At 33.1% G+C, this 25,411-nt stretch overlaps 1 protein-coding gene across 17 annotated transcripts in view; it reads right to left on the bottom strand.

The window, feature by feature from the left end:
• The window catches only part of LOC145260677 (neuroglobin-1-like), a 783,991-nt gene that overhangs the window by 58,514 nt on the left and 700,066 nt on the right, over positions 1 to 25,411 (bottom strand). For 14 of the 17 annotated variants that reach the window (XM_080119040.1, XM_080119052.1, XM_080119051.1 and 11 more), the window contains one exon: positions 4,456 to 4,613. The exons of the other annotated variants lie outside the window; for them this stretch is intronic. The gene's annotated coding sequence lies outside the window, so the exon portion shown is untranslated. The remainder of the gene's footprint in view (positions 1 to 4,455; positions 4,614 to 25,411) is intronic. 17 annotated transcript variants of the gene reach the window in all.

The following is a 25,411-nucleotide window of genomic DNA, read 5'->3' as shown; positions in this document are numbered from 1 at the left end:
CGCGTTCAGACGTTCTATGAAGCGTCCTCGTCAGAAATTATTATCAAATGTGTTGGAGATGTAAAAATGGCAATTTTCGTAGTTCATTGAAGTGTTTCCAAGGGGTGGAGGCTTGTAAGTGTTTATTATTCATTGGCATGTTACATTTTTATTACTCTTTTATTGGGCTTGTCGAGGCCGCTGACCTGGCTGTAGTCATCCTCTCTTCTGCTAGTGTTTTTTTCTTTTCCTTTAGTGTTGTGTGTGTGTGTGTGTGTGTGTGTGTGTGTGTTTGCTTTTATTGGTTTGAGAATGTGTATATTGTTTTATAGTATTATGAGGTTATTTGCTTCCTAGGAAGGTGACTGTGATCCGAGGTCATTACTAATGTGTATGTGTGAGGAGGGGGGGACAGCTCTCCTGAAATAAGGGTAGGGGTGCTTTCATTCTATTTTGATATCTATTTTTTGGATTCTTGGATCTTGGAAACACTTCAAATGAACTAGGAGAATTGCCATTTTTACATCTCTAACACATTTGAAAATAATTTCTGACGAGGACGCTTCACAGAACGTCGGAAACGCGCGTAAAAACGATTTCAATGACTTAAAAACATTATTACAATGATCCAAACATAATTCTCAATGAAAAACCAAGACAGGGAATAATAAAATAATGTTAAAAAATACACATTGTTGGTGACTACTCCCTTATTTAAATATATATATATATATATATATATATATATATATATATATTAGTGGTAGGACGATTTCAATATTTTTCCGATTCTGATACAATCACTGATTCAGTACTAAATTTCTGACTCCGATAAAATTACCAATTCCCGTTCTTAATAAATCTCTAAATATTCAACAATTGACGTGTTACTTTTCCGATATATAAATAGATATTTTCTCAAACGTAAAACAAAACATTATGATGATCTATAGATTTTAGTTTTAGTTAAAGTCTAAAATCAATAAATAAAGGACTGTTTTTCGATTCCAATATCCTCAACAGTTCCGATTTTTCTCGTGCGTGATTTTGAATAATCGTCCCAACACTATTATATATATATATATATATATATATATATATATATATATATAACTACTTTATTTACTCACATAAAATTAATATACGAAAGTATAAATTTATGCGTAAACTTTAAGTATTTACTTCAAAAGTGCTCAATACGTAGGTAGAGTAATTAGTAAGTTATAAAATATATATGGCGATTAATATATATAATTATAATATATATTTTATAACTTACTATATATATATATATATATATATATACATATATATATATATATATATATATATATAGTATTCGCCCCTTCCAAAGGGCGAATGAACCCTTTTTCGGGGCCAACAGTCAACTAGCACCGTGTATATTTGCATATATATATATATATATATGTGTGTGTGTGTGTGTGTGTGTGTGTTGGGGTGGAGAAGGCTCCCGTAAGCCGTGATGAAGGCAACCTTTCTAGTAGAAGCAAATCTCTGATTAAAAAAAAAACATAAAGCGGGAGACCAGTACCCGCATTAAGCTGGTCTGTAGTTTAAATTGTTGCTGGCTATCTTGCTCTTGCTTGTTATTAGATCTCAACATTTTGAACCGAGAGAGAGACGTAGCTGTCGTACAAAGCTAAGGCTCTGTAACATCATCTGTTTATAGATACGCCCTCAGGCATTTGGGCTCATGGACATTAAGTGTCTGAGGGAGTAGCACTCTTCTTACAAGACGTTGCAATCATCATATATATGGCACAATCGCGTTGAATCACCGAAGTTAAGCAAAGTTTGGCCTGGTAAGTATCAGATGGGTGACCCTTTGGGGAGTCTAAGCGTTGAATGTGCTCTCTGATTATCTTGGCATTTGTTTCTAGTCATCCTGTACATACACTTCACTTGCCACTGGTACTTAACAATGTCGATTCAGATGTGGTTGGAGATTGCGCAACTCCTGCCATAAAAATTTCACGCTAATAGTAATCTCAACCAGATGTAAAAACTCGATAAAACCAAATAGGAGATAGATTATAATAAGAGCCAACAGTTAATAAAACATGTTTAAAAACACTTTGAAAAAAAGTTAAAAACATATTTAATCTGAAAAGGAAACAGTTGATAAGTTGATAGTTCTTAATCCACGGAGTTTCGAAGAAATACTTTCCTTCTCATCAGAGGGTAGGAATTAGCAAAATGCGGGATCGGATTTTGCATAAAAAAGTATTTGATGAAACTGCAAGTAAGTTAAAGATCTTACTTGATAACAAAAAGTGAAGCAGAGGGAATATGGTAAAGAAAAAGGTAATTACACGTGAATGGATAGTCTGGTGGAAAATAAAAAATCCAGTGATGGTAAAAACTCCAAGAAAGTTAATATGCTTTTCACACGGCTGTCGAGACATAATGTAAATAAGAAAGATCAGGGAAGAAGAAGAGGAAAAAAATTAAATAATGATAGAATTAAATATAAAATAGAAAACCAAATGTCCAAATGACCCAGAACAAAAAGATGTTAAAAGGCGCGAAAAAAATATAGGCCAAAAATAGGTCAACTGAAATGTACAGGTTATTACTTAAGAAAATGTCAGCAAGAGTTGTTAAAAGACACTAAATGGAAAATAAATAAATAAATAAATAATAAATAAATATAAAATAAAATAAAAAAAATTAAGGGGAGAGGATGGCCGGTATCTGCAAATTCAAGACAAAGCAAGTAATTATGTAAGTAAATGCATATAGTAAAATATAAGTAAATATACATACAGGATATAGATGTGTGGGTAGATTGATATATTAGATAGATAGGAATATTTAAAGGCTAAAACGGAAATTGCAGATAAAAAACCGGCCAAACAAAGAAGAAATAAATTAAAATAAAGGATTATGAGGTTATAAAGTATTAAGAAAGTATGTTGAAAAACGATAAAGTTAAAGAAAAATTATCTATCTATCTGAAAGGTTAAAGTAATAACTATGTAATTTCAAAATTATCATAATTAAATTTGGACTTTTTTTTAATAAAATGAACAAAAGTTAAATTATTTAAACAATAAAAGTTTAATAGAACAATATATATAGGTATCAACAGAAAATGTGTTGTATATTTTGAATTACACTCGTTAAAAAAATATAAGATAAAATAAAAGAAGAAATAAATAATTAAAATAAAGAATCATTAGGTTATACAGTATTAAGAAAGTATGTTGAAAAACGATAAAGTTAAAGAAAAATTATATATATCTGAAAAGTTAAAGTAATAGCTATGTAATTTCAAAATTACCATAATTAAATTTGGACTTATGTTTACAGAAAGAGATCAGTTCGTTTTTAGAATTTATTATATTGTTACTTTGAAGGGAAGTAATTATAGTTATAGCTTCGGTTGTGCAGAGGCGACATGATTTAGAGCCTGAAGTATAAGACTTAACTTTTTTATGATAGTCCATTTGATTGAGAAGGGAGTATTATTAAAGTTAAGTTTTTTTAAATTAAAATGGTTAGAGAAGTTCCTTGGTTATTATTAGAATTATGTTTGTTAAAAGAAGAAATGTGGTTTGATATTCTTTTCTTAATTAATGTTGAAGTAGTGCCGATATATGTATGTACTTTATTAAAAGCTCGAGGTCTGGTATTCATATTAATTTTCTGATTTGTATAAGTTAAATAGTTTATTAAGTATATATATATATATATATATATATATATATATATATATATATATAGATGGTTTCCCCATCTGCTGTCTCCGTTTTATCGTATAAGTATACCTATTAATTAAATATATACATATATACATCAGTCTACTCATTTTTATTCTATGTATTTGTTTACTTATATTTTACTATATGCATTTACATACACATTTATTTGCCTTATTCTGGAGTTTGTAAATACCGGCCATTCCCTCCCCTTAAATTGTATGTATGTATGTATGCATATATGTATGTATGTATTTGTGTTTATGTTATATATGTTTTTGAATATGTATGCATACGTGTGTGTGTTTGTATATATATGTGTATATATGTGTATGTACTTTATTAAAAGCTCGAGGTCTTATATTAATATTAATTTGCTGATTTGTATTAGTTAAATAGTTTCCATTTTGTTCATATATATATATATATATATATATATATATATATATATATATATGTACACACACACACACACACACACACACACACACACACACACACATATATATATATAATTTGGAGAGAGGGTAATTATGTAGTGCCCCATCCAATGGGAGTCAAATCACAGTTTTTCTTGGATGATACAAGTGACAATCAATTCTAAATTTTGTTTAAAGAATTCATGAAAGTTTTATATATTAGCAAAAAACAAAAAAAAAAAAAAACCCAAAACATAAAAGAAGCAAAAAAAAAAAAAAACGAAAAAAACAAAAACAAAGCAAAAACAAAACAACTAAACTGTAATGGCACCCACCTTACGGCTTACGATGGACTATTTTCTCTATTTTTCTTACTACGAATACCGGTGTTAGGAAAATATGGTAATCAGACTGGCATTCGATCACTTTCTTCATTAGTCATATTTGTATTTCTTTTCAATGCTTTGTTTACACTTTGGAACAGATTGGGGCCCTAAAAAAGAGACGAGTATATTAGCTAGTTTAGTTTTGCAGTTTACATGACTAGACCGTATGCGTACAAATAAAATATTTGACAGAAAATGGAATGGCTGTAACGATAATAATCGAAACAAATAATTGAAATTTTAAATAAAGATAAGTTAAAGATTTGGAGCAAGTCTATTGGAACACGTACATCAAGTCAGTCGCCAAGGTCACTGGGAAAATGGTGCGATCCTTCTACCGCCCCAGAAGATATCTCACTACTGATGCAATTCTCTATCTATATAAAAGCCAAGTACGCCCAAGGATGGAGTACTGCTGCCACATCTGGGCAGGAGCTGCTAAAAATAGCCTATCCCGCCTTGACAGAGTACAAAATAGACTTCGTGGCTTAGTGGGGGATGCCCTTTTCTCTTCACTGCAACCTCTCTCCCACAGAAGAGACGTTGTGAGCCTGTCTTTGTTTTATCGTTACTTCCATAGCAAGTGCTCGTCTGAGCTCCAATCTCTGGTCCCCCTCGCCAAGCTAAAATAATAAAATGATAAGTGGTGACACAAAAAAATAGAGAAAGGACAATCATACTCATAAACTCATAATACTCATAAAATTTGATTTTCTTATTTATAAAAAGTGATAATGGATGTGCATCTGAGGATACTACTCAACCTATATACTCAACCAATTTTTGCTCGACAGACTTGAAATTTGTTATATAGGGTATTCAGACGTGTGGAAAACGTTTTGATCGGTTTTCATTCGTGAAGAAGGGCTGCTAAGAGGGTCAAAATTGAAAGATTGTGAAAGATGTGAGAGTGATCGGATTTTTATCTGTTTGTCAACTGTTTCATGAGGTTTAAAAACACTTTGTAAAAATCCTGTCAAGCTGGTGTAATGAATATCTTACTTGACTTCTTAACCTATATACTCAACAAAGTTTGGATCTACAGACTTCAAATTTGTCAACTGTTTCACGCTTGTGCATGTTTTTTTTTTTTTACATAGGCATCACCACATTATCAAGGCCCAGAGGCCACTCAGGGATAAGGGTTAAAGAGTGTACAGTAGAAATTGGACAATATAGTAATCATTAGTAATGAAAATTCGATAAATTTGATAACTTATATGGAACGGCTCATCAAGAACTTATTTACTTTAGACTTGAACACAACCATATTGTAGTCAGCCGGAAAGCAGGAAAACGGAAGACAATTCCACAGGCGTGCAGTTCTAAAAAAGAAGCTTTGTTCATGGAATCTACGTTTAGGTTTAGGGACAGATAAAGAGTGGGGGGAATTATTGATAGTGTTTACAGCTAGACGAGTGTTTCTTGTGAAAGTTTGGCGAGGGGGGACCATAGATTGAAGCTCAGTCGAACACTTTCCATGAAAATAACGATACATCAGAGACAAACTCGCAACATCTCTTCTGTGAGATAGAGGTTGCAAGGAGGAGAAAAGGACATCTCCTACGAGGCTACGAAGTCTATTTTGAACTCTATCAAGGCAGGACAAGTCCTTTCTAGCAGCTCCTGCCCAGATGTGGCAACAGTATTCCATCCTTGGACGTATCTGGCTCTTATATAGATAGAGAATAGCATCAGCAGTGAGATATTTACCGGATCGATAGAAAGATCGCACCATTTTTACATTACAGCTTTTTTATGTTATGAATAAGTAGGTTTGAAAACACTTCTTAAAGATCATAGCAAGCTGGCTTAAAGGCTACCGTACTTGATTCACTGTCTTTAGCTCGAAAATTTTTATATTGACAAGAAGTGGACTGCTTAGAAAAAACATCATACTCGCATGTATACGTCCCAGTTTCTGTATGAATAAAAATATATTACTGCGTATTTTACATTCGGGCAACACCGGGTGGTTTGCTAGTAACCAATAAAGTTGACTTAAAGCAAAAGTGATATCAATCATTTCCCCTTCTCTCTCTGCCTAAAACTAAACGAAACTTCCATGGGCAAAGTTTCTTTTTGATAACTTCTAATCTTTAGAACACAATACTATGGAGTTGCTTTCAAGCGGACTACAACCATCGTTACTAACCATCACAATTTTAATTTATATGTAACATAGTGCATATGTGCACGTGGGCGAAATATCATCAGCAGCGAAGAATTGCTGGCTTACGAATACATTAGCAGCAGCAGTAGCCGAAAAACGCATATATGCCAGTTGGGAAGTGTGCACGAGAAGGAAAAGAAAAAGGAAAAAAAGGAGAAAAAAATGCACGACGCGGTCGAACGAAACAAAGTGCGACGTCGAAGAAAATGGACGTGTAAAGTCGAGGACGAGAATGGGCCGACTGTGGCCTGCATGCGGTCGGAGGAAGAAGAAAAATGTTCACAGGGCGAGATGGACGATGGGGAGAGACTTTTAAGTGGTGTTAAGACGGGAAGTAACGATAATAAACATTTTTTTAAAAAGAAAAAAGGCCGACCCAGATTTTTCTTTTTTCTTTTCAGTTTTATTTTTATGAATTACTAAAGATTATTTTTATGAAATTCTAAAGTAAAGTTTTATTTTTATTAATTACAAAAGTAAAGTTTTATTTTTATAAATTACTAAAGTATAGTTTTATTTTATGAATTATTAAAGTAGAGTTTAATTTTTATGAATTAATAAAGTAAAGGTTTATTTTTATGAATTTACTAAATAAAGTTTTATTTTCATGAATTACTAAAGTAAAGTTTTATTTTATGAATTTACTAAAGTAAGGTTTTATTTTTATGAAAGTTTTATTTTTATAAATTATTAAAGCAAAGTATAATTTTTATGAATTATTAAAGCAAAGTATAATTTTTATGAATTATTTAATAAAAGATTTATTTTTATGAATTACTAAAGATTATTTTTATGAAATTCTAAAGTAAAGTTTTATTTTTATTAATTACAAAAGCAAAGTTTTATTTTTATAAATTACTAAAGTATAGTTTTATTTTATGAATTATTAAAGTAGAGTTTAATTTTTATGAATTAATAAAGTAAAGGTTTATTTTTATGAATTTACTAAATAAAGTTTTATTTTCATGAATTACTAAAGTAAAGTTTTATTTTATGAATTTACTAAAGTAAGGTTTTATTTTTATGAAAGTTTTATTTTTATAAATTATTAAAGCAAAATATAATTTTTATGAATTATTAAAATAAAGTTTTATTTTATGAATTACTAAAATAAAGTTTTATTTTATGAATTACTAAAGTAAAGTTTTATTTTTATGAATTATTAAAATAAAGTTTTATTTTCATAAATTATTAAAGCAAAGTTTTATTTTATGAATTACTAAAGTAAAGTTTTATTTTTAAGGAATTACTAAAGTAAAGTGTTATTTTCATGAATTATTAAAGCAAAGTTTTATTTTTATGAATTACGAAAGCAAAGTTTTATTTTTATGAATTATTAAAATAAAGTTTTATTTTCATAAATTATTAAAGCAAAGTTTTATTTTTATGAATTATTAAAATAAAGTTTTATTTTCATAAATTATTAAAGCAAAGTTTTATTTTATGAATTACTAAAGTAAAGTTTTATTTTATGAATTACTAAAGTAAAGTTTTATTTTTAAGGAATTACTAAAGTAAAGTTTTATTTTCATGAATTATTAAAGTAACTTTACTGCTGATTTTATAAAATTATTTATATATATTGACTTGAATTAAAGTTTAAAATGCAAATATCAAGTATTATGGTTCAGTTGTGTTCTAAACAGAAACATTCATTTTGAACGCGCCCCTGTCATATCACAGAATCTACTGTTGATTTTATATGCCTAGCCTTACTGCTTGTGCGGTGATAATGGCTTGAATGTAAGTTTAGAATGAAAAAGTTCAGTATCATGGTGTAATTGTGCTTTTATCAGAAAACTTCATTTTGAACGCGCCTCTGATATATCAAAGAGCCCACTGTTAAGTTTATAATGAATATGTTAGGAATTTTTCCGATCCAAATTTTAGTCATAGTACAGTTTCGGCTTCTAACAGGAAAACACCAAACTTCTATCTCTAATAGAAATAATAGTATAGCTCAAATTCAGACAGATACCAAATCTCCACTACTAATAGTAATATTAGTGTAGTTACAGTTTTAGACAGATACCAACTCCCATGATTAGTAATGCCAGACAGATGCCAAACCTCCATGGTTAAAAAAGTAATAGTATTCACTTAGTTTCATGCAGATATTTACGGCCCTATTCAGTCTTGACAGACTATGGATGGCAGACTAATACGATGCCTGCGCGTAAAATTATTGTGACAAGTATTGCACAATCTCCAACCATACCTCTCCTGAGTCGGCAGTGTTTGTTTGTAACGGCAACGTTACACATTTACAGCAACGTTACACGTTCAGTGCAACGTTGCGCATTTAGTGTAAAATACACATTTAGTGCAACGTTAAACATTTAGTGTAAAATACACATTTAGTGTAACGTTACAAATTTTATTGAAACGTTACACAATTTATTCCAACGTTGCACATTTGGTGTAGCGTGACATATGTTATGTAGAGTTACACATTTAGTGTAAGGTTAAACATTTAGGTCAACTTTACATATTTGGTGTAACGTTATACATTTAGTATAATGTTACGCATTTAGTGTAACATTACATATTTAGTGTAACGTTACACGTTTAGTGCAGCGTTACATACTTAGCAGGAACACGTAGCGACATAAAGGCGAGAAGCTGACAAAGAAAAGATATGAAGAATTAACGAATGACCAACAGTGCCGAGGAATTAATTACTAAAAGAAAATAAAAACTATAATTTTCAAGCCCCTTTAAGAACACTTTAAGATGGGCGTTGTCTGCAGAGTTATAACTAATGCAATCGACTAGAGTCTATGCACTGTTCATGATTTACAGTCGTGTGAACACTCTAGATTGTCATTTCTACTCGCCCGAATTCTGTGTTTAATAGTTCTTAATTCCGTTAATTTCTATGCCAAATAGAGGCGCGGCAAATAGAACAAAAGGTGGCTGCGTGGCTGCGTTCGAATTTCATAAAAATTTAAATATTTTCGAACGAACTGAGTGCTTGAAAAATAGTCTTTCTCTCACTTGTATCCTGAAACTTTTCCCTCTCTTTCCATATATATATATATATATATATATATATATATATATATATATATATATATATATATATATATATATATATATATATATAATCCAACCAACGCTATAACTATAATTACTTCCCCTCAAAGTAGCAATATAATTAACTCTAAAAACGAACTGATCACTTTCTGCAAACATAAGTCGAAATTTAATTATATATTCTTTTCTATAACATTATCGTTTTTTCTACATACTTTCTTAATATTTTATAACTTTATAAATTTTTAATGTAATTCTTTATCTGTCTTTGTTTGGCCGGTTTTTCATCTGCAATTTCCGTTTTAGCGTTTAAATATTCCTATCTATACAAATTTATTAATCTACCTACACATTTATATTCTGCATGTATGTTTACTTATACTTTACTATATGCATTTACTTACTTACTTACATACTTATTTGCTTTATCCGGAATTTGCAGATACCGGCCATCTTCACCCTTTAAAATTTTTAAAAACTTTAAATTTATTTATTTATTTATTCATCTATTTAGTTATATGTGCGTGTATGTGTATGTGTGGGTGTGTTTCTTGTGTGTATATATATATATGTATATCTGTAATTGTATGTATTCACATATATATGTATGTATGCATGTATGTACATGTGTATGTATTTATTTTATATTTCTTCTTATTTCATTTGGTGTCTTTCAATAACTCCTGCTGATAATTTAATTCTTAATAACTTGTACATTTCAGTTGACCTCTTTTTTCTTAAAAAATTGTCGCCTTTAACGTCATCTTGTCCGGGTTATTTTGACGTTGGCTTTTCTATTTAAAAATTAATCCAATCACCATTGAACTTTTTTTTCCTCCCCTTCTTCTTCACTCATTTTTCTTAATTTGCCTCGACATTCCATTTTTACGCACATTTTATCTTTCTTTTAATAATATTATTGGAATTCATTCCCCTTTTCCTTGTACCTATTTGTCAATTATTCCACGGATTTCTGTAATTTGGATTACTTTGGATCATCTTCCAATTACGCGATTCCTTTGGATTTTACTTGTACGAATGAATATTTAACTAACTTTTTTAGATTCTGCATCTTTGGATTTTACCGTCATTGGATATTTTACCCTTCACCAGACTATCTATTCATGTGAAATCACTTTTTTCTTCACCCTATTCCCTCTGCTTCAATTTTTTTGCCAAATCCTACCCTCTAATGAGACGGAAAGTATTTCTTCGAATCTCCGCAGATTAAGGACTATTCACTTATTTAGTGTTTCCTTTTTAAAATTAAATATGTGTTTACTCTTTTTCAAAGTGTTTTTTAACATGTTTTATTAACTACTTTATATATATATATATATATATATATATATATATATATATATATATATTAATACGGGGCCTATAAATGGTATCCTTTACCAATTATAGGCCACCTTTGTTCTGATTTGAAAACGACGGTACTGATGTAATTTCGATTTTCTGTCACACACATATCTGGAATCATGAAAAAGAATTCCAAAAACTACCTGACAAATATAACCGGTGAACCAAGTGAAAGAGAGATTGAAACAATTGCATTTAAAGGGACGACCAGGGTATAAAAAAAGATCTCTCGGTTAGAATGTATGAGTTAGCGAGTGAATATTTGACATCTGGTAGGATGCCCTATCCCCAGCTCGAAGAAACTGATAAAAAATTTATATATATACTTGCAAAAGTACCCATCATTGACTGGGTTCAAAAACAGCCTACAGAAAATGGACTCTGATTTATGAAAGTATGATAGGTTATGAAAAGAGAAAGCTTCGAATTTGGGGTATCAAAACCAAAGCAAAATATGATGAAAGTAAAAATTAAATAGATAAACCCCATAATTTATTATACCATACCTGTTCACATTGAAACACTTATCACAATATTCTGTGGATCTATATTAAAAAACCTTGTTAAACCTTGTGACATATTTCCATTCTATGGAGGTCAGACGCGAACGAGCACCCCATAATTTTATTATACCATATTTCTTCAAACTGAAACATAATTATAAAAGTATACTTATGCAGACAGATATGAAAAGTCTTTATTAAATTTTGTGCTTATTTCCATTCTATGGAGGCCAGGCGCGAACGGAGATCCCATAATTTTATTATACCATCCCTATTTAAGTTAAAACATACTTATCAAAGTATTATTATGTACATCTATATCAAAAACACTTGTAAACATTTTTTTTTAATTTTTAAATTTTTTATTTCCATACTTTGTGGACCAGGCGCGTACGCAGGCCCCACAATTTTAATGAATTATCATTATGCCAGATCAAACATACTCATTCCTGTGTCTCGACAATCTTCTATCATTATATGTGATCAGGTTTTCTATAATAGTCAACCATATAGGAGCCTATTCGTGATCAGACACACACACACACAGACGTCCAGCTTTATATATATATATATATATATATATATGTATATATATGTATATATATATATATAATCGAGCTATATTTATCGAGCTGTTACACACACACACACACACACACACACACACACACACACACACACACACTGTGTATCAAATTATTAACGAGTTTTACATTTTTTTTAAAAATATTTAAGCAACGAGTGAATAAAACTCAATGAAACTTTGAAAAAGTGCTTACAATACTCTTTGGCTACTCCAGTTAGAAAATATAAGTATTTAAAGCAGTATTAGCGAAACTATGACAGAAGATAGTAATATCTGTCGATTTCAGTGTGTCAAGTTATTAACGAGGTTGAGAAAAAACACAATATACCTATAACTTTTTTATTGAAATAATTGTCAAACATTAAATGAACTAGGAAAAAATGCTGAGAACAGACTAACTACATAGCGATTTCTACGTTGACATAATTAGTAGGGGATATGCGATCCTTTTTTATGAATGACTTGTAAAAGACGTTGGTCTACAGAATTAGTCAGATTTTTGATTTTGTCAACAGTTATTCTTCGCGATACCTCTTGGAGAGCATCCCACAACTCACCTTGGCTCTTAAATTGGCGTCCACATGCACAGAGGCGTCACTTCATGATACTCCAAATGTTCTCAATTGTATTACAAATCTTGTGAATTCGCAGGCCACTCCATCTTCCGTCGCCCAGAGAATCCTAGTTGTTGCAAATACCCTTTTTGCGAGGAAGCATTATCCCACATAAAAATAATGGTTCTTCTGAACATCAACTATTGCTTTTACATCTAGGGTTCAAAGTGCTCCTTCAGAAAAGCTATGTAAGCATTGGACATCATTTTTACGCCTTCTGGGACTCTAAAGTGCCTCCGATAATCCCATCCCAAATCATTATCCCAACACCACCTTGTTGGCGCCTTAAACGCTGATGACGATGTCGTCCATCTAGGACCCATCCCTTGTTCCAACCATCTGGGCCATCAAGAGTGACATGCACTTCATCCGTGAACAAAACTTCGGAAAAATCCGTTTTCATGTTGTCCTCTGCCCATTTCAATCGGTTTTGTATGTGATGTGGCTTTAATGAAGGTTTTTAACAGGCTTAACAGATTTTGCCAATTCTTTCAGAAGGTGAAATCGAGTACTTTTTGAGACATTCTTCAATCCTGCTTGGTCAAAGACTTCTCGACTTGTCTTCCCAGGTTTCTTAACAACTTAACGTTTAATTTAGAGTAAAAAACAGCTTGAAACAACTCTAGATTTACCTTTACAAGCTCTCTTACGTACCTTTGAATGATCCTTGACAAAGTTCTTCACAGTTTGATGGAACCTTTCTATCATTTTCGATATTTCTAGGATAGTTTTACCTTTTGCTGTTCTGTAATAGTGCTGTTTTAAGAACTACTCAAACCACTTTTACGACCCATTTTATTGTTAATAATTTGACACATCTCAAATACCATGGATTCAGCGATTACGATGGCAAGTTGTTTACATTGCGCAGAACAGTACGAAAATTTCACAGTACGCGCAGCTCAGCATTGCCAACGTTTCCGAAGTTTTTTATACGAAACTACGGGTAAGTTTCTGAAACTGGTAAAAATTTTTATCTCTTTAATAATTTGACACAGTGTATATAATTACGTATATTCATATGAACGTATGTATACATGTAAGTATGTACGTATCTATGTATGTATGCATGCATATATATATATATATATATATATATATATATATCAAATAAAAAGGAACAAACCGTATTATGTGTTCATCAACATTTCGTCTTTATTTCGAGACTTCCTCTGGATGAATGAGATTAAGAAACAAAAAATACCAGTACAAAATATTTGAAAATGTTTCACGTGCACAGTGAATAGAACTGCGCCACACTGTGGTGCTGGTGCACGTGAAACATTTTCAAATATTTTGTACTGGTATTTTTTTGTTTCTTAATCTCATTCATCCAGAGGAAGTCTCGAAACGTTGATGAACACATAATACGGTTTGTTCCTTTTTATTTTCTCTATTTTGTCGGAATACTATTTCCATTATTTTCATCATATATATATATATATATATATATATATATATATATATACATATGTACGCATGTACATGTACGCATGTATGTATATATGTGTGTGTATATATATATATATAGATGTATATATATATATATATACGTATGTATGTACGTATGTATGTATGCACGGCGGAAAATGACGAAGGTAATGGTAGTTAAGTGGTTACCGACATGGATTAATGACTTGAATGTTCGAAGTTCGTATCCAGTTCGTTTTACTTACAATGTTGCCAACCTGTACGTAGTCCCACCAGTAAGAATCCGATGTCTTTCTAGAACAGAATTCTGACGAGAAAAATATCAGGGCAACTAATGTTTACATTAGAATTGTCAGATTCATAAGCTATCAGCAGCGAGACCCGACGTTTCCCGGGATTGAATTAGGATCCATGAATGTTCCACAAATCGGCAAAATCTTATTTTTTTTAATCAAATCGATTGATTGCCTGCTTTAGTCAGGGACCCATATGCTTCACATACCTCCCTCGCAGTAGCTTACTTCACAATACATTCCAGTCTACATTGCACTGTAGAGAACCTAGTGTTGATTTTATAAAATAATTTTTTATATAATGGCTTGAATAAAACTTTAAAGTACAAACGTCAAGTATCATGGTTCAATTGTGCTCTAAATAGAAACAGTCATCTCGAAAGCGCCTCTGTCTTAGCGAATAACCTCCTGTTGATTTTATACGCTGGGCTCTTCTGCTTGTGCGGTGATAAAACTTGTCAAATGCATTTGTAATGTTAGGCTGTATAAGAGTGTTAACTTTGGTCCAAATCAGTTTTTGTTTTGTTTGGTTGTTTTTGTTTTATGGCATATCAACACTTTTCAGGTTATTTAATGCCAAATCCAGTGATATTGAAGAACAATTTTTTAATAGAATATATATATATATATATATATATATATATATTTTAAGTTGGTTTCTATTTAATCCGTAGTTGGGACCCTAACAGGTACTACCACTTCGGGTCAGAGTGGACCTAGGAGCAATGGCAATTAAAGGGTGGCTCCACACTCCCCAAAGCCCGCAATCTGGGGCCTCACCATCGGATATAGTTTAAGGTAATATCCAGAACCGGGTCAAAATCAGACTGTTTCTTTTTTGATCAGATTCTTTTTGATTATCGAATTTCGATACTTATCGTTCGATTTCGCTAGATTTAGCATTCTTTTTTAAGAATTGCTGAAGTGATTCTTCCCGCGGAGCAAAAACATAAACAACCACAAAGTTGTATGGTTCTAATCGGCATTGCCCTGGATTAATAATGTTATCTATTACTAACATGGAGACCCGACGTTGCTCGGGATTAAATGAGGACTAACGAATGTTCCACATTTCTAATATTTTTATTGTCATCAAAATCGGTGAAATTTTGACCATTTTTTTAATCAAATAGATTGATTGCTTACTCTAGTCTGGGACACAATATGGTGCACTGGGAGGAAGTTTAAGTAGGTGTATCAGAATTTGGGGGGGAGTTTTTGACACCCCCAACACGAAACTGTGAATAACATATAAAAAACTCGTAATTTCTCATTTAAAAGTGGTTTGTTTATTTTCTTGATGGATTATACTTCCAAAATAAACTATTAAAGTTGTATAAAAAGTAATAGAAATATTATTTTTTATCTTTCAAAAACCAGTGTTTACAAAGTGCCGGCACGCTTCTAGGCAGCCATTTTTTTACGTAATGAAATCAATTGATTTTTACGAGTTAAATATTTTTCAATTTTTTAACTTAAAAAATCTATCAAAATTTATCTATTGATTCAATTTTTACGATATTTTCAGGGTCAATTGGAAATTTTATGCTCTTTCCAATAAACTGAATATAATATTTTAGACAAACGTTTTTTTTTAATTCCCCACCCTCCCCATTTTGAAATGTCTATTTAGATTTACATAATTAATGTAACAAAGTTTTATATATCACAAATTGAACATAAAAGGTCAATAGATAAAATATTCAAATTTCAAACAAAAAAAAATAATTTTTTTTGCCAATTTACCTGTAAAGTTCAAAGTGTAAATCCTTTTTTTTTTTTTCGAAAACCAGGTGGATTTTTTTTTTAAGTTGGAGTTTATTTTATGCTTATAATTTTCCATTCAATATTGGACGCTGAAGATATTTTATTCTATTTTAGTCATTGTTTTTTTTTTTTTTCGATGTTTAAAAAAACATTCTCTCAGTAATTAAGACTGAAAATATATTAAAAAGAAAGTTCTGGTATTTCTCTAAGATAGTAAAAAAAAAAATCGAAAATAAGTGGCCCGATCAATATGTAAATGGTCAAAATCCATAAATGAAAGATATACACTTTGCAAGTATGGTAGCACAATAATGACTTATACTGAAATATGTGAAAAGTGCACAAGGGATATTAGGCTTCATTGAAACGGGGTTTTCCCCTCTTCCATACTTCCGTACATATCAAAATGAGAATTTTTTTTTTACATACGGGTATTTTAATGGCTGATAAGCAAACGTCGGAGACACGGTACTTGGTTGAAAAATCCTTTAATTTAAGAAATGCATGAAATATAATATATAAATATAATTAAATTCTCATACCGGAACATTAGAAGCAATCAAATATTAACAATTTGAAACAAGTAAGTGATTTGATTTTTTCACAGTTAGATATATATATATATATATATATATATATATATATATATATATATATATATATATATATATATATATATATTACATCCACACGAGTTACGTTTTTTGTTTTTGTGAACTTTTTTTTTTAATAAAACTGATGAAAAAAAAATTGTATATTTTTTTCGGTGAAACTTTTTATGATATTAAATTTTGGTCTTTCCTCATTTTATTGAAATAAAAATTTATGGTTTGAAATTACATTTTCATATTGTTAGAAGTTTGTATGCATGGAGAGTCTATTTAATAAAAAGTTTTCAATGGCGACTTGTCCAAAAATTCTGATGCACCTAAAGTTTCACATGCTTCCTCCCAGTGACTTAATCCACAATACAATGTAGTCTACATTGCACTGGAGAGAACTTATTGTGGGTTTTATAAAATTATTTTTTTAAACAATGGATTAAATTACTTTAAAATGCAAAAGTTAGTAGCCTTTGGGCCTTGATAAGTAGTGCCCCCGATGTAAAAAAAAAAAATCATGGTTCAATTGTGCTTTAAGCAGAAAAATTCATTTCAAACGCGCCCCTGTCTTATCAAATAACCTACTGTTGATTTTATACGCCGGGCCCTTCTGCTTGTGCGATGATAAAACTTCTCAAATGCATTTGTGATGTTAGGCTGTATTAGAGTGTCTTTGTATAATCGGATTTTTTTTTCGATTATCGATTTTCGATACTTATCGGAGGCATCCCGATGAAAAACTTATCTCAGATCACTCCCAGATGTAACGTTGACCGGAAACTCACACGTTGTAGCTTCAGTCGCAAAGCGGACAAAGAATAGACCCCCCCAAAAAAAATTACAATTCACTTTTGTTGTTTTACAACGACATTTATTTTCTAATTCTTTCACATGATCGTCTTCTTGAGCCCGTGATCTCGAACGTTATTTCCATCTCTAAGGTGATCCTCTTTTTAAAGTCTTTACTTTTGCCTACCTGTGACGTCATTTCGCATACATTTGTATACGCACTTCCGTGCTATGTTACAAAGACATATAAAATATGTTTGTGTAGAATTCAAAAAAAAAAAAAAAAAAAAAAAATTCGGAATCCATAGAAAGGGAACTCACACAGAGAAACCTAAAAAGTGATGATAATAATTAGAAAAAAAAAAAAAAAAAACAGATACAAGTGAAATTGCTTCCCTGACGCTAACATTACGGTAAAATCTATTCTTTATGCTTTGATATTCTGTATTTTTTTTCCCGTTTGCTTAACATTTATCTAAAACTACGTCGTATATTATGCATAACTTTCATTCTGTTATGACACGTGTCCAACATCACTTATATTTGCATTCCCTTTTTTTTTTATTGTTATCGTTTTTCTTTAAGAATGAAATCTATTTTCAGATACGACCACACACTCCAAAAGAAGCTTGGTCGGTGAGTCAGTCTATCCATCCATTCGTTTGTTTGTCACGCTTCAGGTTTAAAACAGTATTTATATCGCTAAACGCACATATTGAATGGACGTAACTATTCAAAAACGGGACCAAGCACTTCTAAAAAAGGTTATGTCTGTTGTTCGATCTGGTAAAACCGATAACCAACCTGTAGATACGAAATTAATTGGTTCCCGCTTGGCTTTCGTATTTTGAAATGTTCGTATGCCGAAAAGCGTTTTACACGTAAAGGTACAGGTCCATCGAATCGCCATAACTGCTTATGTAGTAGCAATAATCTATAGTATAGTTGATTTAAATTTCCATATTTCTCAAAATATTTTTTCTGGGTTGGTCTTTCGTGGATGTTTTAGTGTGTTGAATTTTATCCTCCTAATTTGGCTGACGAAACCTCGTGTTCATAAACGAGAAAGTATGTATTCAACTTTCTAGCCCTGGCCTGTCTATATAAACATAAATTTGATGGCCTTCTAACCAAACTTCAAGAAATTTAAAGTTTTAAGGTGGATGCTTGAAATTTACCGTTCCCAGTGAAGCAATCCTTTAATTTAAACCCACAGTCCTTTGTTCACCGAGTTCTTACGCTTTCCCGGCTTATTATACGTTTATTTATTTATATATATTTTTTTAATATAGATATTTTTAATACGGATATATGTATGTGTATGCGTATATATATATATATATATATATATATATATATATATATATATATATATATATAGTAGTGTTATAATGGAATAATTCCAGAGGAAATCCGGGTATGAGGGCTCAATGTGGTAAACAGAGCAATAAGATAAAAAATATAACACGGAAATTACATAATAACGGCTTTAGGCAGAGATGCAGTTTATGCCTCGAGGAAAAAATAAGAATCCTGAAGTACGAACACAATAATCTCCTAAACAAACGAGATGAACTGATGGCCAGATGTAGACATAAATGTAAATTTAAAATAACCAATAACTCCAGATCCGAAGAACAGATAATTCTATAATGGTAAAGACACCGAATATAACACCACTAGATTATTCACGATAAACCCTCCCACCCCACCCCACTGGCAATTATAGTGCTGTCCGGTATATACTCGATAATAACTACTTGATGATTTGTTGTCCGAAATCTAAGTTGGGTGTACTTTTTCCCGAAGTACCTGTTTATCAAAATTACTTATAAATACATGAGATAGCTTTAAGAAACTAATTTTTCTCTGCAGATAATACATTAGTTATTAAACTGAGTTAAGTCAAAAAGATCAAATACTAAAACTAGGCATTATTAGATTTAATATAAATCAACACAAAACTGTAAAATATAATTATTTTATTTATTTCTTTATGCGTGCATGAAAGTACTTTTGTGTAGATACGTCCTATCGAATTGGGGGCGGCTAATATTGCAATTTTCTACTTCTTAATCAATTAAGAAGTGAAATATTAATTACAATAAAATTAATTACATGAAAATATATAAAATATTAACTACATAAGACTCAATTTTTTTTAAATTCATAGTAATATATTACGAATACAATATTTAAATGTAGTATAAGATAATATTTATTTCTAACTAATTTTAACATAATAACATACAGATAGTTTTAAAACTTTGTATATAATGTTTTTATTTTTATTTTTTTATTTATCTTTTTTTTTTTTACAAAGGCATCACCACATTATCAAGGCCCAGAGGCCACTCAAGGATAAGGGTCAAAGAGTGTACAGTAGAAATTGGTCAATATAGTAATCATTAGTAATGAAAATTTGGTAAATTTAATAACTTATATGGAACGGCTCATCAAGAACTTATTTACTTTAGACTTGAACACAACCACATTGTAGTCAGCCGGAAAGCAGGAAAACGGAAGACAATTCCACAGGCGTGCAGTTCTAAGAAAGAAGCTTTGTTCATGGAATCTACGTTTAGGTTTAGGCACAGATAAAGAGTGAGGGAAATTATTGATAGTGTTTACAGCTAGACGAGTGTTTCTTGTGAAAGTTTGGCGAGGGGGAACCATAGATTGAAGCTCAGTTGAACACTTTCCATGAAAATAACGATACATCAGAGACAAACTCGCAACATCTCTTCTGTGAGATAGAGGTTGCAAGGAGGAGAAAAGGACATCTCCTACGAGGCTACGAAGTCTATTTTGAACTCTATCAAGGCAGGACAAGTCCTTTCTAGCAGCTCCTGCCCAGATGTGGCAGCAGTATTCCATCCTTGGACGTACCTGGCTCTTATATAGATAGAGAATAGCATCAGCAGTGAGATATCTACTGGATCGATAGAAAGATCCCACCATTTTTCCAGCGGCCTTGGCAACAGATTTGATATACGTGTTCCATTTAAGATCAGGAGTAATGGTCAAGCTCAGAAGCTTGTACAAAACTTGAGGCCTCCTGAAGACGAGAGCCATTCATTTCAATTGATGACAAATGTGGATTAGAATGTTGATGATGTAAAGAGAGAAGCTTGGTTTTAGATGCATTAAAAGTAACCAGCCACTCCTTTCCCCATTGTACTACGTGCTCAAGATCAGAGGAGGGAGAATTGGAGAGAACTTGGTCGTTTACGGTCTTAGATGTGGTACCATAAATGGTAGTGTCGTCAGCATAAATGTCTACAAATGATGTAAGGATATGATTTGGAAGATCATTAATGTAGATCAGGAAAAGAGTTGGGCCCAGGATGGATCCCTGAGGGACACCGGCATTAATACTGTGAGCTTCTGATTTTTGCCCCTCAACTACTACTCTTATGAACCTATCAGAAAGAAATGATTTAATAATTGAGAAGACTTTTCCAGCTATACCATAGCTAGCGATCTTATGAAGTAAACCTTTATGCCATACCCTATCAAAGGCTTTAGATATGTCAAGAGCAATTGCCCTAGAAAGATTGCCACCGTCGAGAGATTTGCTAATCCTATGCGATATAACTGTAAGGACATCTGCTGTAGATCTAGCAGAACGGAAACCATATTGAGTGTCACTAAGAAGGTTATTTTTGTTGAGATGTTTGATTACTTCTGTATTTAACACAGATTCTAGCAACTTACTCATGACGCACAGGAGACTTATTGGCCTGTACTGAGAGGGGGATGAGCGATCACCTGAATTCTTAAATACAGGGCATACTGATGAGATTTTCTAGGGAGATGGGAAACTATTCTCCTTAAGACAACGTTTAAACAGTTTTGTAAGTATGGGCGATAGTTCAGGTTGAAGTTTTTTGAGTACTATAATTGGAATACCATCAGGGCCAGTTGCTTTACTGGAATAAAGGTTTTTGATTAGCTTGGCAACATCACGTACAGATATACGTATATCACATAGCGTGTTTTCTGATACAGGAGGAAATATTGGGGGTTGGCGGTCTTGGTCGCAAAGGGTAGAATTAGCTGCAAAGTTCTTGACAAAGAGTTTGGCTTTGTCTGATGCTGACGAGATTACCTCAGGTCCATTGATAATAGTTGGGATGGAGCACACGCTTCTGTTCAGGATTCTGTTTGCTATTTGCCAAAACTGGTGGGAACCAAGCCGCTGCTCAGCTACTTTGGACTTAACAGATTGAGCATACAACTCTCTTGCATTCCTTATTACTTTCTTACAATGGTTGCTGGCAGTCCTGAAAACGGCTTTAGTTTCCATACATCTATTACGTTTGAAGCAGTGGAAAAAGTGATTTCTGTGCGCAATGGCAGCAGCACATTCTGGAGAGAACCATGGCTGGCTGTTAGGTTTTTGCTGAAACTTTTTAGAGGGTATGAAATGGTCAATACCTACAATTAACCATTCAGTTAGGTCTAATACTATAGAGGACACATCCTTTTTAAACATGGAATGCAGAGGTAGATCAGATATAAATGTACGGAAGCTATCCCAGTCAGCCTTAGTGTATCGATATACTGTACGATGAAGAGGTACGTCTGGGGACTTATTACATTTCATTTTTATCTTAATTGATACAACAGAGTGGTCGGAAGATCCAAGAGGCGACAGAACAGAAACTGAACATAGTTCAGGGCAAGTTGTGAGAAAAAGGTCTAGTAGGCTCGCATACTGGCCGTCATTATCGGGCACACGGGTAGGTTCCTGAACAATCTGAGTGAGGTCATAGGCAATGGAGAAATCATGACAGAACCTCCCCTCATCATCGGTCTTGTTTGAGTGGGTCAACCATTCGACGTTGTGAACATTGAAGTCTCCACATACGTGAATGTTAGCTGAAGGATAAGTAGAAAGGACTTGGTCAATTTTCTCAGATATGCTTTGAAAGATAGTAACTCCGCTGTTGTGGGGGCGATAGAGAGTAAATATAAATGCAGTAGTGTGAGCTAAAGCAACCCGGAAGCACATATAGGGTAAGTTAGGATCTTCCCTGGAGATGTCCCTCCCACATGGAAAGCTATCTTTAATATAGGCACATATTCCATGCCCATGGCGATCTTGGGGGTCAGATTTATAAGTTAAGTTAGAGTATCCTGTAATTGCAAACTCATCTTGGGAAATAGCCTGTCCAATGCCAGTTTCACTTAAAAATAAAAGGTCTGGTTTAGTCTCCTGTAATTGGGTTTCAACCTCTGGAAGGTTAGAACGAAGACCCCTGATGTTGGAGAAGGAGACATGGTAGTAGGGGTCTACGTTGGAAGTTGGAGAACCGGGTTTAATCGTGTATTTTTTCTTGAAACTTGTCATGATGAAATTTTGGAATTTGTGGACTAGGTCGACAGATTTACTTAGAGCAGGACAGAGAGGGGAAACTAAGAGAGAAAAAGAAACGAAGAATTTTCTTTTTTTTTTTTGTAGCACATGATAAGGTAAAGCCGTAACAATTACCCACTAGTATGGCATCGAGAGGCCCCACCAGAAGCTACTGCATGGTCCAGATTCCATTCACCAAATAGACTTACTTTCCATGACTCAATTAACTATAGGACGCGAGTATAATTTCTTTCCCTTATCTTTCTCAGAGTTTCTAGACTAATATGACAGGCAGCAGTTGATCATTGTCTCCTCTTTTTTCTTCCTCTCTTTTTTTCTTCTTTTTCCATTACGCGCTGTTCTATTTCTTTATCTCTATATCCGTATATTTTCTCCCCTTTCTTCCTAGGTTAGTAAACGCGTGTCAAGGCATTCATATGTAAGAACGTACATATTTAGAGGCGTGCGTGTGTGTGTGTATGTGGGTGTAGGTGTGTGTATGTATGTTGCGCGCGCGCGTGTGTGTGTGTGTGTATCTATGGTAACATCGAGCTGCCGCTTATAATATTTTTATTTTTTATTTTTTATTTTTTATTATTTTTTTATTTTTTATTTTTTTAAATCCCTCCCACCCTCTCTATAAAATGTATTAAGTGGATTGCTACTACCACCCCCTCTGGTTTTTTGAGGGTCGAGGCCCGATCTTTTCTTTCCTTTTTTCACTATCGAAAATGTAATTGTCTGGGTTAGATGCTTGAAAATACCATAAGGTTGAAATAAATTATTGCATCGACAATTATGTAATTTCCGTGTTATATTTTTTATTTTTTATATTATATTATTTTTATTTTATTTTATATATATATATATATATATATATATATATATATATATATATATATATATATATATATATATATATATATGATGCGATACTATAGCTGCATCATCGGTAAACAGCATGTCTCTTATCCGAACTGTCCTGGTCTTTGTCCTGGAGCGGAGTCTGGCGATGTTGAAGAGACCACCATCTGACCTGGAGTGCAAGCAGATACCATCCGTTGTGTTCTTGAAAGCATGCTTCAGGAGTAGGGAGAAGAAGATGCCGAAGAGTGTTGGGGCCAACACACAACCCTGTTTGACACCACTCCTCACCCCGAACTCAGCAGACATGCCACCGTTAAATTGCACAGTGCTCCTCATGCCATCATGAAAGGATCTTATGATGCTGAGGAGTTTTGGTGGGCATCCGATCAGTGGGAGAATTTTGAATAGTCCATCTCTGCTCACGAGATCGAATGCCTTGGTCAGGTCTATGAAGGCAACATACAGAGGCTGGTTTTGCTCTCTGCACTTCTCTTGCAGTTGGCGTAGGGAGAAGATCATATCGATTGTTGATCTCTCTGAACGAAAATCGCATTGAGATTCTGGGTAGATTCGGTCGGCAAGAACGTTTAGTCGCAGTAATACTATACGTGCGAATAGCTTGCCAACGAAACTCAACAGTGAGATACCGCGGTAGTTGTTGCAGTCACCGCGGTCCCCTTTGTGTTTGTAGAGAGTGATGATATTTGCGTCTCTCATGCACTGAGGCACTGAGCCTTCTCTCCAACACTGTATCAGAAGACTATGGAGGGGCTCAAGCAGGCTAGCCTTTCCACTTTTTAAGACCTCTGCTGGAATATAGTCCTTTCCTGAGGTTTTTCCTGATGGCAGTCTGTCTATTGCCCAGGATAGTTCTTCTATGGAAGGCTCCTCATCGAGCTCATGCATCAGTGGTAGACGATCAATGGCATCCAGGGCGGACTGATGTACCATGTTTTCCCTGGAGTAAAGCTCGGAGTAGTGTTCTACCCATCTGTCTAGCTGTTTAACTTTGTCTAGTATGGGTTCACCCGATTTAGACTTCAGTGAAGCAGTTTTGTTAATTATGGGTCCTGTAGCTCTCCTGATCCCATTATACATATTTTTTATATTTCCTGTATCAGCTGCATGCTGGATAGACTTGGAGAGCTTCATCCAGTAGTTGTTTGCAGCTTCTCTTACAGCCTTTTGAACTGCCCTTTTGGAAAGCCTCAGTGCAGCCAGCGATGTAGGAGATGGTTTGGCCTTGTATGAGAGCAAGGACAAACGCTTTGCCTCAGTCAGAGGGTTGAGGGTAGCAGAGTTGGCATCATACCAGTCATTGCGTTTGCTACCTGTCCTCCTCCCAAAGACTTTGAGAGCTGTAGAGTGGATGGTATTTTTCAGTGTTTCCCACTGTTCAGATGCAGTCCGGGTATTATCTCCTTTGAAGGTGGAGGTTAACATCTCGTTGAATTTCGCATTGCGATCTGAGTATGTGGTCTTGTTAACATCAATACGGGCAACACCCTCCTGTTTAG

The sequence above is a fragment of the Euprymna scolopes genome, chromosome 36 (genome assembly GCF_053919585.1).
Source record: "Euprymna scolopes isolate OS-2025 chromosome 36, ASM5391958v1, whole genome shotgun sequence".
Classification (NCBI taxonomy): domain Eukaryota; kingdom Metazoa; phylum Mollusca; class Cephalopoda; order Sepiida; family Sepiolidae; genus Euprymna; species Euprymna scolopes.
This window is presented reverse-complemented; position numbering and strand designations above follow the sequence as displayed.